The sequence below is a fragment of the Crocuta crocuta genome, unplaced genomic scaffold, assembly GCF_008692635.1.
Source record: "Crocuta crocuta isolate KB4526 unplaced genomic scaffold, BGI_CrCroc_1.0 scaffold41, whole genome shotgun sequence".
Taxonomy (NCBI): Eukaryota; Metazoa; Chordata; class Mammalia; order Carnivora; family Hyaenidae; genus Crocuta; species Crocuta crocuta.
This window is the reverse complement of record NW_027529428.1, coordinates 4470905-4480013: the sequence shown is the minus strand read 5'-3', so window position 1 is coordinate 4480013 and position 9109 is coordinate 4470905. Positions and strand designations below refer to the sequence as shown.

Sequence of the window (9109 nt, the reverse complement as noted above, 5' to 3'; positions counted from 1 at the left end):
TTACTCGCAACAAAGTTTTGGGAACGAAGGGGGGCGGGCAGGGAGGAGGCAGCTGCCGTTGGCCCCCCAGTCACCTTTGGCTTGTGTCCGCGCCGCGTTCGGGTTGTGACTTTGTGACAAGTTCATGTCTGCCAGTGTTGTACGCGGTGTTTTCCATTAAAGCTTCTCTCTGGATCTGCCGCTGCGGGTGTGGAGGTGTTTCGCTTCTCAAGAGAGGAGGCGGCAGTTTGAGTGTCCGCTGGGCGGTCGGGGGACTTTACACACCCTCCCCCCTTCCCTTTTTTTTTTTTTTAACTTCAAAGCTTCTTAGGAGTGAGTTCACAGGAGAGCCGCCAGCAACCACAAGTTTCCTCCACTGCTCCTTTTATCCGTTGGCACAATTACCTCCTATTCGACCCATCCTGATCCTGGTTTCCGGAGCTTAGCCCACCTCCGTGCTGGAGACCCAATTGGCAAAAACTTGCAACAGTGATTTTTTTGTTGTTGCTCCTGTGCTTTCCTCTTGAGGTCCATATTAATACACCATCACCACTGCCCGACACCCTTCCCCTTTTCTGAGGGCCTCGCGGGCCGGCCACGGCCGGGGACTCCATTCCCCCGGGTGGATGCCCGTAAGTCTGGGGGGCCNGGCCCCGGAGCTGCCCGGCGCCGGGCCCGCGAGAGCCGGCGGTCCCCAGTCCGAGCTGCCCGGAGGCAACTCGCGGGCTGCAGCGGCCGCCGAGCTGCGCGGGGAGCCGGCCAGGCAGCCTGGCCGGGTGCGCGCGACCCCTCTGGGGACGGGAAGTCTCTGCTCTCCAGCCTCGAACACGGCTCCATCTTGAACCGACTTCCCTGTGCCCAGCCAGGCCCAACGGCAGCATCCTGTAACCTCTCATCAGAAGACAATAAAGGGCCAACAAGATGACCCGAGCACAGGAATGACCCCGGCGAGGGATGGGGGTGGGGGTGCGGGCAGGAGTATTTTGGCTGCATCTTCAAATAGGTATTTCCACGCATCCCTTATTTATAACTTGCATCGAAGCGTGCGGCCAGTTTTGGTCTCTGGGAAACAGGTCTCCCTTTCGGTCACTGCCTCCTTGAGAGCTGAAACGATTCCAGTGTATCCCCTATACTTTCAACGTGAGACTCTGCAAGGATTCCCTGCTGTTTTCCTCTAGGGTAGGTCTGATGCTGTTGAAAGAAGAGGGGACAATGACATGGGAGTCCTAGATTTGGAAAGGCTCAGGAGTCTGGCTTCTTTGTTCTCCTCCGACTCAGTTGATGCCTAGAAGTCCTGGGGTCTGGACCCTTAGGGTAGGCGAGTCAGTTGGCTCCAAAAAGTGGAACCCTGGATCCCAGGCATTTGTTGAAAAGAATACCCCTCTTTCTTGTCCACCTGCCCCAAAAGTGTGCGTTTTAGCGGTGCCCAGGAAGAGGTGCTTCCAGGAAAGGAGTGTGGCCCAAAGTGTCCCTTAGCACCCAGAGAGCTGGCTGAGTGACAGCCCCTCCTGAGAAGAAAGGAGTCTATGGGCCACAGTGCAAGGAATGAATGAACAATTGATCCTCATGGTTTTCTTGGGCTCTCTTAACACATTCCCTCCTACCTCTTGGTGGAAGACAATGTTTTGTTTTGTTTTGTTTTCACTGGAAGCAAAGAGAAAAAGGAAAAGGGAAGACAAAGTGAACTTAGAGATGATTTTACTCAAGTTTTTATCCCAGGAGGAGATCCAGATTTTCAAAGGAAGCAATGCAGGGCATTGGGAGTGGAGAACATGAGAATTCCTGTAAATAAACAAGGCAGGGCAGTTTCTGCCAAAATTCTGCTCCCAAGGGAGGTCCCAACTAAAGCCCTGGATACCAGTACTGTCATGAAGCCCCCTCTTAACTAAAATGGGATCTGCAGTCTAACTCTGCCTAGATTCTATGGGGTTTTATCCCTTTAAGCAACCACCACCCCGTTCCCAAGCCAGGAACCTGGCAAGATTAATCTGGGCAGATCTCTGAGATACCAGGACTGAGAAAACCCCAGGCCCGAAGCTCACTGCTCATCACCAGAATCAGATCTTCATACCTACGTGCCCCCCCAAAAAACCAAGAACAAAAACAAAAACAAAAAAAACAAAAAACAAAAAACAAAACCATCTATTCAGACATTGGCACCCGATTCAGTACTTATTTTAAACATGCGAATAGGGGTCAAACCATTAAAAAAAAAAAAAAAAGTATTGTCCTGGTAATAATCAAAGTGTATACAGAACTATTGAAGCTAATAGAGATAAATTGATAGTGATATTCTGGTAACCCTCTCAAGGGAGTATGTGATCTCACCTGATCTCACAGTTTTCTCTCTCTAGCGACAGGTCAGGATAGAGGGAAAGTAAATTCTAGGTAGAAATGAGATGCAGGAAGAGACCTTTAAACATGTATGACCATTTCGGTTCCCACGTTTAATAAAATCACTCCCAGTATGCTAAGTGCCAGGGAAGAGAATGTGAACTTTCATTCCTTGTTTCCAGGATGATAGAAAAGAATGTGGTGGTTTAGCCCACGTCCTGAATGCGTGGTGCCCTAAGCAAGATGGGAAGAAGCAAGGAGAGAAGAGAAGGATTCCAGTGTACGTAGCTTTACGATGAAGGTGGGTGGAACTCAACTTGGAATCGTCCATCTGATTATATTTCCTCGGGAAGCTGAGGCAAGAGCTAAGGGCCCAGGGAGGACAAAGCTACATTAGCTGTAGTTTTGAGAACAGGCTCCCTTGCAAAGGCCAGAATCAGTACACTTGGCATCTGGCACTTAGGAAGCCTGTCAGTCAGGCTGGCTTGTGGTCAATTATCTCCTTAAGTAGACTGGCATGGGTCCAGCCAGGGAGGAGGGCTGGTAGCATCCAGAGGGATCAGAGCCAGCTAGCTGGAAGTGGTACTGCTGAGCTCCAAGCATGTCTGCTTGGAGGTGGGGGGGGGGGGAGTGGGAAGGCTGATCAGCACATCTCCTCCTGGGACCCCAAAGTGACATTTGCCTGCTTGGCACTTGTACAGAAAGACCCCAGAAGAGTATGGACACAAAATGCCTCAAGAGAAGAAACATTGATGTTCAAAACCACCAATCTTTAAATGGCATACACCGCCGATTTCGCCATTTCTGGTGTACATAAAATTATGCAGAGATCCTGGTAAACTGTAGTGGGATTTGGTTCTTCCACTGGATAAGAATCCTTATTTTCATTGTACCTGACTGTGAAATGGGCAGAAAAGATAGTGTTGGGGTGGGGGGGGGGCATGTTTAGGCTTGGGTGGTGTGGCAAGGGTTTGAAGTGGTAATCGTGCTAATGAGACTATGTGGATATGATTTTGCATGGGGGCACAGGGGTGGGGGCTGGCATTGGAAATGGGAGGGTAAAGAAGCAGTTTCAAAAGCCAGTGTTAACCTCTCTGTAGTTATAAAGGCAAAGTGAGGATTCAAGTGGAGGTGGGAAGTCCTTGAATTGCAAGGGGCACAATGGTTTCTTCAAGTCCAACATTTTCATTTTGCTCATTGAAAATATTTTCATTAACTTTATCTGTCAAAGCTGAAATGCTACCTTATACCCTTTGGGGGAGATTGAAGAGATCTGCTTGGGATTTCAATTCAGTCTTAAACCATTGTTTAAATAGTATGAGTTTGGCAAAACTCCAGATGTACTCTGTCCCAAGCACTTTTCCCCCTTAACCATCCCCCGTGTATTTTAAGGAAAATGTAAGCCACATGTTGCTCTTTCCCCCTTGCATCCAAATGTAGTTTTATTGAATTTTAGCATGGTCCATGAAATTCAAATTCTGAGTCTTAAACTATAATATATTCATATGATCTACAACGCAGTCACATGATATGCACATATATCATTAAGCAGAAAATAACGCATCTGAGAACTAGAGTTGTATTATTATAGTCACATTTCTTTAGACTGAAGAACCATGCCGAGAATGCCATATATTAAAAAAGGATTTTATGAAATTCTCAAAAAATTTCAGAAAAGCTGCATCAGTGACGCGTGAAAATACTTTTAAAAGACTACTGCGAATAAGACATTTTGATTACGTTTAGTTTGAAGCAAATAGTTTGTCCCTGCCGTGAGGAGCAGGTCTTCTGTGTGCCTGAGACACCCAGGCTTTGCTTGTAAGTCACAGATCTCATTATTGTGGCGTCGTTTAAAAAATGCACTGAAATAAGCTTTCCCATCTGAGCCACATGCAGCCCCTGTCAGCACCTTCACAGACAGCGTGTTTTTACTGTTACTGCAGATGAACGCTTAGTAAGAAAAGAGCTGGAGAGCCTGGAGTCAGCTGAACTAGATTCATTCCAAAAAGGATCCACAACATTGAAACACACAGATGAAAGAAGGGGGGAAAAGAAAAAGGGGGTGGAGGGAGGAAGTAAGGAAAGAAACAGAGAGAGAGGCAGAAGTAACCATGTAATACTGACAAAGCAAATATATACATAAATATAAATTTGTATATACCTATACAATTTTCTAACCTAATACTGCATTAGTAAACTAAAGATCAGTTCTTTCAATGTGTGCGCCTATAACACTACTCACCTGAAGTAATCTTGGCTTCAAAACAATATTCGTCTTCTCTTAAAAATGTTTCCTAGCTAGAGAGGACAGGGCAATATATAACTAAGTGGCAATGTCATTTATTGCCTAAAAAGTTGAGGCTTTAGTCTGCCTAAGAATTTATCCCAGGCGAGAATTTTGTGCCATGAATTTTGTCATAAATTTTGCAATAGATTTTTTAGGGATGTAACCTATATCCCCAGAGGGAAAGGTTTAAACAAATGATGCTATTTATATATTATGCAATATCATGCAGCCGTCACAAATAATGCTTATGAAATTTTACTCATCTAGAAAATGTTTCTGCACCAGATATTAACAGTGATTGGTGAAATCGTAACTCATATTCTTGTTTTCCATATGTTCTAGATTGTTCTGGATTGTCTACATGCACTGATTATGTTTTACTTTTATATATATATTTTTCTATTTTTTAAGTGTAAGTATTTATTTTTGAGAGAGGGAGAGATTGAGAATGCAGACATGAGCAAGTGGGGAAGAGACAGAGAATCCAAAGCAGGCTGGGCACTGTCAGCACAGAGCCCAACATGGGGCTCGATCCCACAAACCGCGAGATCATGACCTGAGCTGAAATCAAGTCAGACACTTAAAAAAAAAAAGTCAGGTGCTTAACCACTGAGACACCCAGCTGCCCCGATCATGTTTTACTTTTATAACCAGGGAAGAGATTACTTAAAGAACTATCCAGCCAGCACAACTACCATTTCAACAAAACATAAATTATTATTTTTTGATGTAGCATCTTAAATATGGGGCAGGGGTGAAGAACTGACTGATTAAAATGTACTTTCAAGGCAAAGAGCGGCAGAGAAGCTAGAACCACACACACCTTGCTAAAGAATAAATCTCACTCTCTCTTTTGTTTTAATAATCTCTGCACACCCATTGTGGGGCTCAAACTCACAACCCCAGGATCAAGAGTCAAATGCTCTTGGGACTGAGCCAGCCAGGCGCCCTAAATCTCATGTTCCCGTGTTACCTTTTCTACCAGCGTCCTCTCTGTTCATCTTTTACATTGCATGAAGTTTTTCAGTAGCCTCAAACTCTTTTTGAAACTAGGTAGATAATGAATGCTAAGTCAATACATTCTTCTAGCTTAGGTATTTCCTCCCAAATGAAAAAGATACAGTTTTCCAAAATAGTAATATGATTTTCCTTTTTCCTAGTTGGCAAATCTTTTCTGTGTCGTACTAATGTTTTCAAGAGGAACAGTTTAGATACTATTTGTAAACCTGCATGTGTCTTCCCTGTTTACACTGAAATAATTTCTTTTCAAAAAAAAAAAAAAGCAAATGTCCGGGATCCCTGGCTGGCTCTATCAGTAGAGCATCTTGATCTTGAGGGTGGTGAGTTCGAGCCCCATGTTGGGTGTAAAGATTACTTAAAATTTTCTTAAATTAAAAATACAAAAATCTCAGGAAGCTTGGGGGTGGCTCAGTTGAGCATCCGACTTGGGCTCAGGTCACGATTTCATGATTCGTGGGCTTAAGCCCTATGTCAGGCTCTGTGCTGACCGTTTGCTCAGAGCCTAGAGCTTGCTTGAGATTCTGTCTCCTCCTCTCTCTCTCTGCCCCTCCCCTGCTCGTGCTCTGTCTCTCTCTCTCTCTCTCAAAAATAAATCAATGTAAAAAACATTTTTTTAAATACAAAAGTCTGTAACTTCCCAGAATATACATGTTTTCAGAAGATTAAACAGGCCTCAACTATTATGCCAGAAACCTGATTACTTCCAAAAATAGCCACAGACCATTGAGATTTAGGTTTTTTTTTTAATAAGTTACACCAGAGGACTAAACTTGTTGAAATTATGAGACTGAATTTTTAACCCAAGAGAGTTAGAGAGCCAAAGTATTTAATCAAATATATCTTGCTGCACCCGCTTAGAGAACAAAATAACATCCTATTTCTTCAATCAATATACAAAAATGTTTAACTTTCATCCCAGTTATTACCAGAAAACATCTTTTTCCCCTGCCAGAAGATCCCAAGCTGACTCAGGCCTGGTTACTCCCGCCTTACAAAGAAAACTATGTAAAGTCAAATCAGCCTTCTAACATTGGTTCTCAAACTTGAGGCTCCTGTGAATCACCTGGGCCACCCTCCGCCCAGCCCCACCTCCAAAGATTCTGATTCCACACAGGTGTGAAGCAGAGCCTGCGATTGTACATTTCTAATAAGCTACCAGATGGTAATGATGTTGCTGGGCCCCAGATCACAGCCTTGAGAAGTTCTGTGCTGAATGAGATTTTTTTCCCATCAGTTGACCTCAGTTACAGCCATCTCAGTCCATCAGAGATACCCAAATAACTTCAAACATCACAGAAAAGGTGTTAGTTAGGATCTCTATCTTTTTTCTCTCAAAAATTCACTGGTGTCTATCAAATTTACCCATCACTTCCCCAGTTGTCTGAGTATTTTATACTAATGCGCGAGGGAAGGGCACCTCGGTGACTCAGTCAGTTGAGTGACCACTCTTGATTTCAGCTGGAGTCATGATCCCAGAGTCCTCGGATAGAGCGCGGAGACAGCTTGAGATTCTTCCTCTCTCTGCCCTTCTCCCCCGCTTGCATGCACACTCTCTCTAATTAAAAAAAAAAAAAAAGTAATGCACAAGGAAACAGGAAAAAAAGCCAGAATTGGAGCCTCCCCGCTGTAAGTTACCTAAAGACTTAATAGTCAGATTGGAAAGCAGCAATTTTCTTACTTCATCAGAGGCAGCTGAGGCAGCAGCTACTTGAAAAGCAAGTTAGTAAACACCCAGAGCTAGAAGTCAGTGGTCTTCTTTCTGTTCTCACCTTTACATCATAAGTCAGCCCCTTCACCAAAGCATTTCACCCAGTGGGTTTAACTTCCTTAATATGGTGCAATTATGTTCACAGAGCATGCTTTCCTATGATGCTTTGTGTGCCAAAGTGAGGTTTTAAAAAAAATTTATTTACTTTGAGAGAAAGAGAGAGAGAGAGCTTGTGAGTGTGAGTGAGAGGGAGACAGAAAGAGAGAGGGAGAGAGAATCCCAGGCAGGTTACGCCGTGTCAGCATGGAGCCCACGGCCGGGCTCACACCCACGAACCATAAGATCATGACTTGAGCCGTAACTGAGAGTCAGAGGCCTAACTGACTGAGCCACCCTGGTGCCCCCTGAGGTATTTTTATGTCCACTGTTTCACAGAGGGGAGATAGACTTTATTCTGAACTTTATTCTGATAGGTTTTATATGCATGCAGGCTTAGATCTACACCCTGCAGGATGGAATTCATGCAGATATTCAAATGATGCATCAATTTAGTGAACTCACGCTTTACCAAAAAATGGAGCCATTCAGCAAAATATTTACAAAAATGCTTTGGTTCTCTGGACTGAGGCACTAAATAGTGTGCATTCTTTGTTTAAGTTTACTTATTTTTTATGTTTTTTTATTTATTTCTGAGAGAAAGAGAGAGAGACAGCGTGAGCAGGGGAGGGTCAGAGAGAGAGGGAGTCACAGACTGAAACAGGCTCCAGTCTCTGAGCTGGCTGTCAGCACAGAGCCCGACGCGGGGCTCAACCCACGAACTGTGAGATCATGACCTGAGCCAAAGTCGGACGCTTAACTGACTGACCCACCCAGACACCCCTAAGTTTATTTATTTTGAGGGAGACTGAGCAACAGCAGGGAAGGGGCAGAGAGAGAGGGGAGGGAGAATCCTAAGCAGGCTCTACATGTGTGCAGACGCCAACGTGGGACTTGAACCCAAGAGCCTGGGAGACCATGAGTGGGCCTAAATCAAGAGTGGAATGCCCAATTGAGCCACCCAGATGCCCCTAAATAGTGTGCATTCTCACAAAACAACTGGTGCCAGGACTTGAGCTAGGGTGCCCTCTGATCCTAGAGAGTTCATGAAATTGTCGATATCCTCATCCCACGTCCTGTGACAGACTCACACCCCTGTTCTCCGGGGGCTTTTAGTCAGTAGCTTTAGAATGTGTAGAAGGGGTAGAGGCATTGTTGGCTCTTAGTTTTTCTCTAACTTAAAACGCCAACTCCCAGACCTGGTTTAGGTCGGAGGATCATCTCAACATAAAAGCATACCGCCCCTTTTATTTACAAACCCTCCGGGTGTAACCGACATGAGAGGCAAATACCAATGCCTTGAAGATTTGAGTTTGCCTTCATTGAATTTCAATATTTATTATTTCTATAAGTGCTTCTATCATCTCTATCAGAAATTTCTCACTCGGTGTCTTTGCCATCCAGTCTCGACTCTCTTCTTGGTCTTTTTGACCTCCCCCTCCTCTCCAGCTGCTTAATATGCCCTTCATTCTACTCCCCCACCCCCAATTCCTACTAACTTCTTATGAGGGACAGTTTGATTCTCTTTCTCTCTTTGTAGACTGTAGCCATTGGGATTTCGCCTTCCACCATGAAAGTGGTCTATCAGGTTCTTTTCCTACATGGAAGACAGAGGAGTTAAGATGTTAAGCTAGTCACTGCTAGGAATTTACCCAAGGGATACAGAAATGCTGATGCATAGGAGC

At 44.6% G+C, this 9109-nt stretch overlaps 1 pseudogene; it reads left to right on the top strand.

Moving 5' to 3' along the window:
* The first annotated feature begins 605 nt into the window (after positions 1-605).
* The window catches only part of LOC144227594 (replication factor C subunit 5 pseudogene), a 29446-nt pseudogene continuing 20942 nt past the window's right edge, over positions 606-9109 (top strand).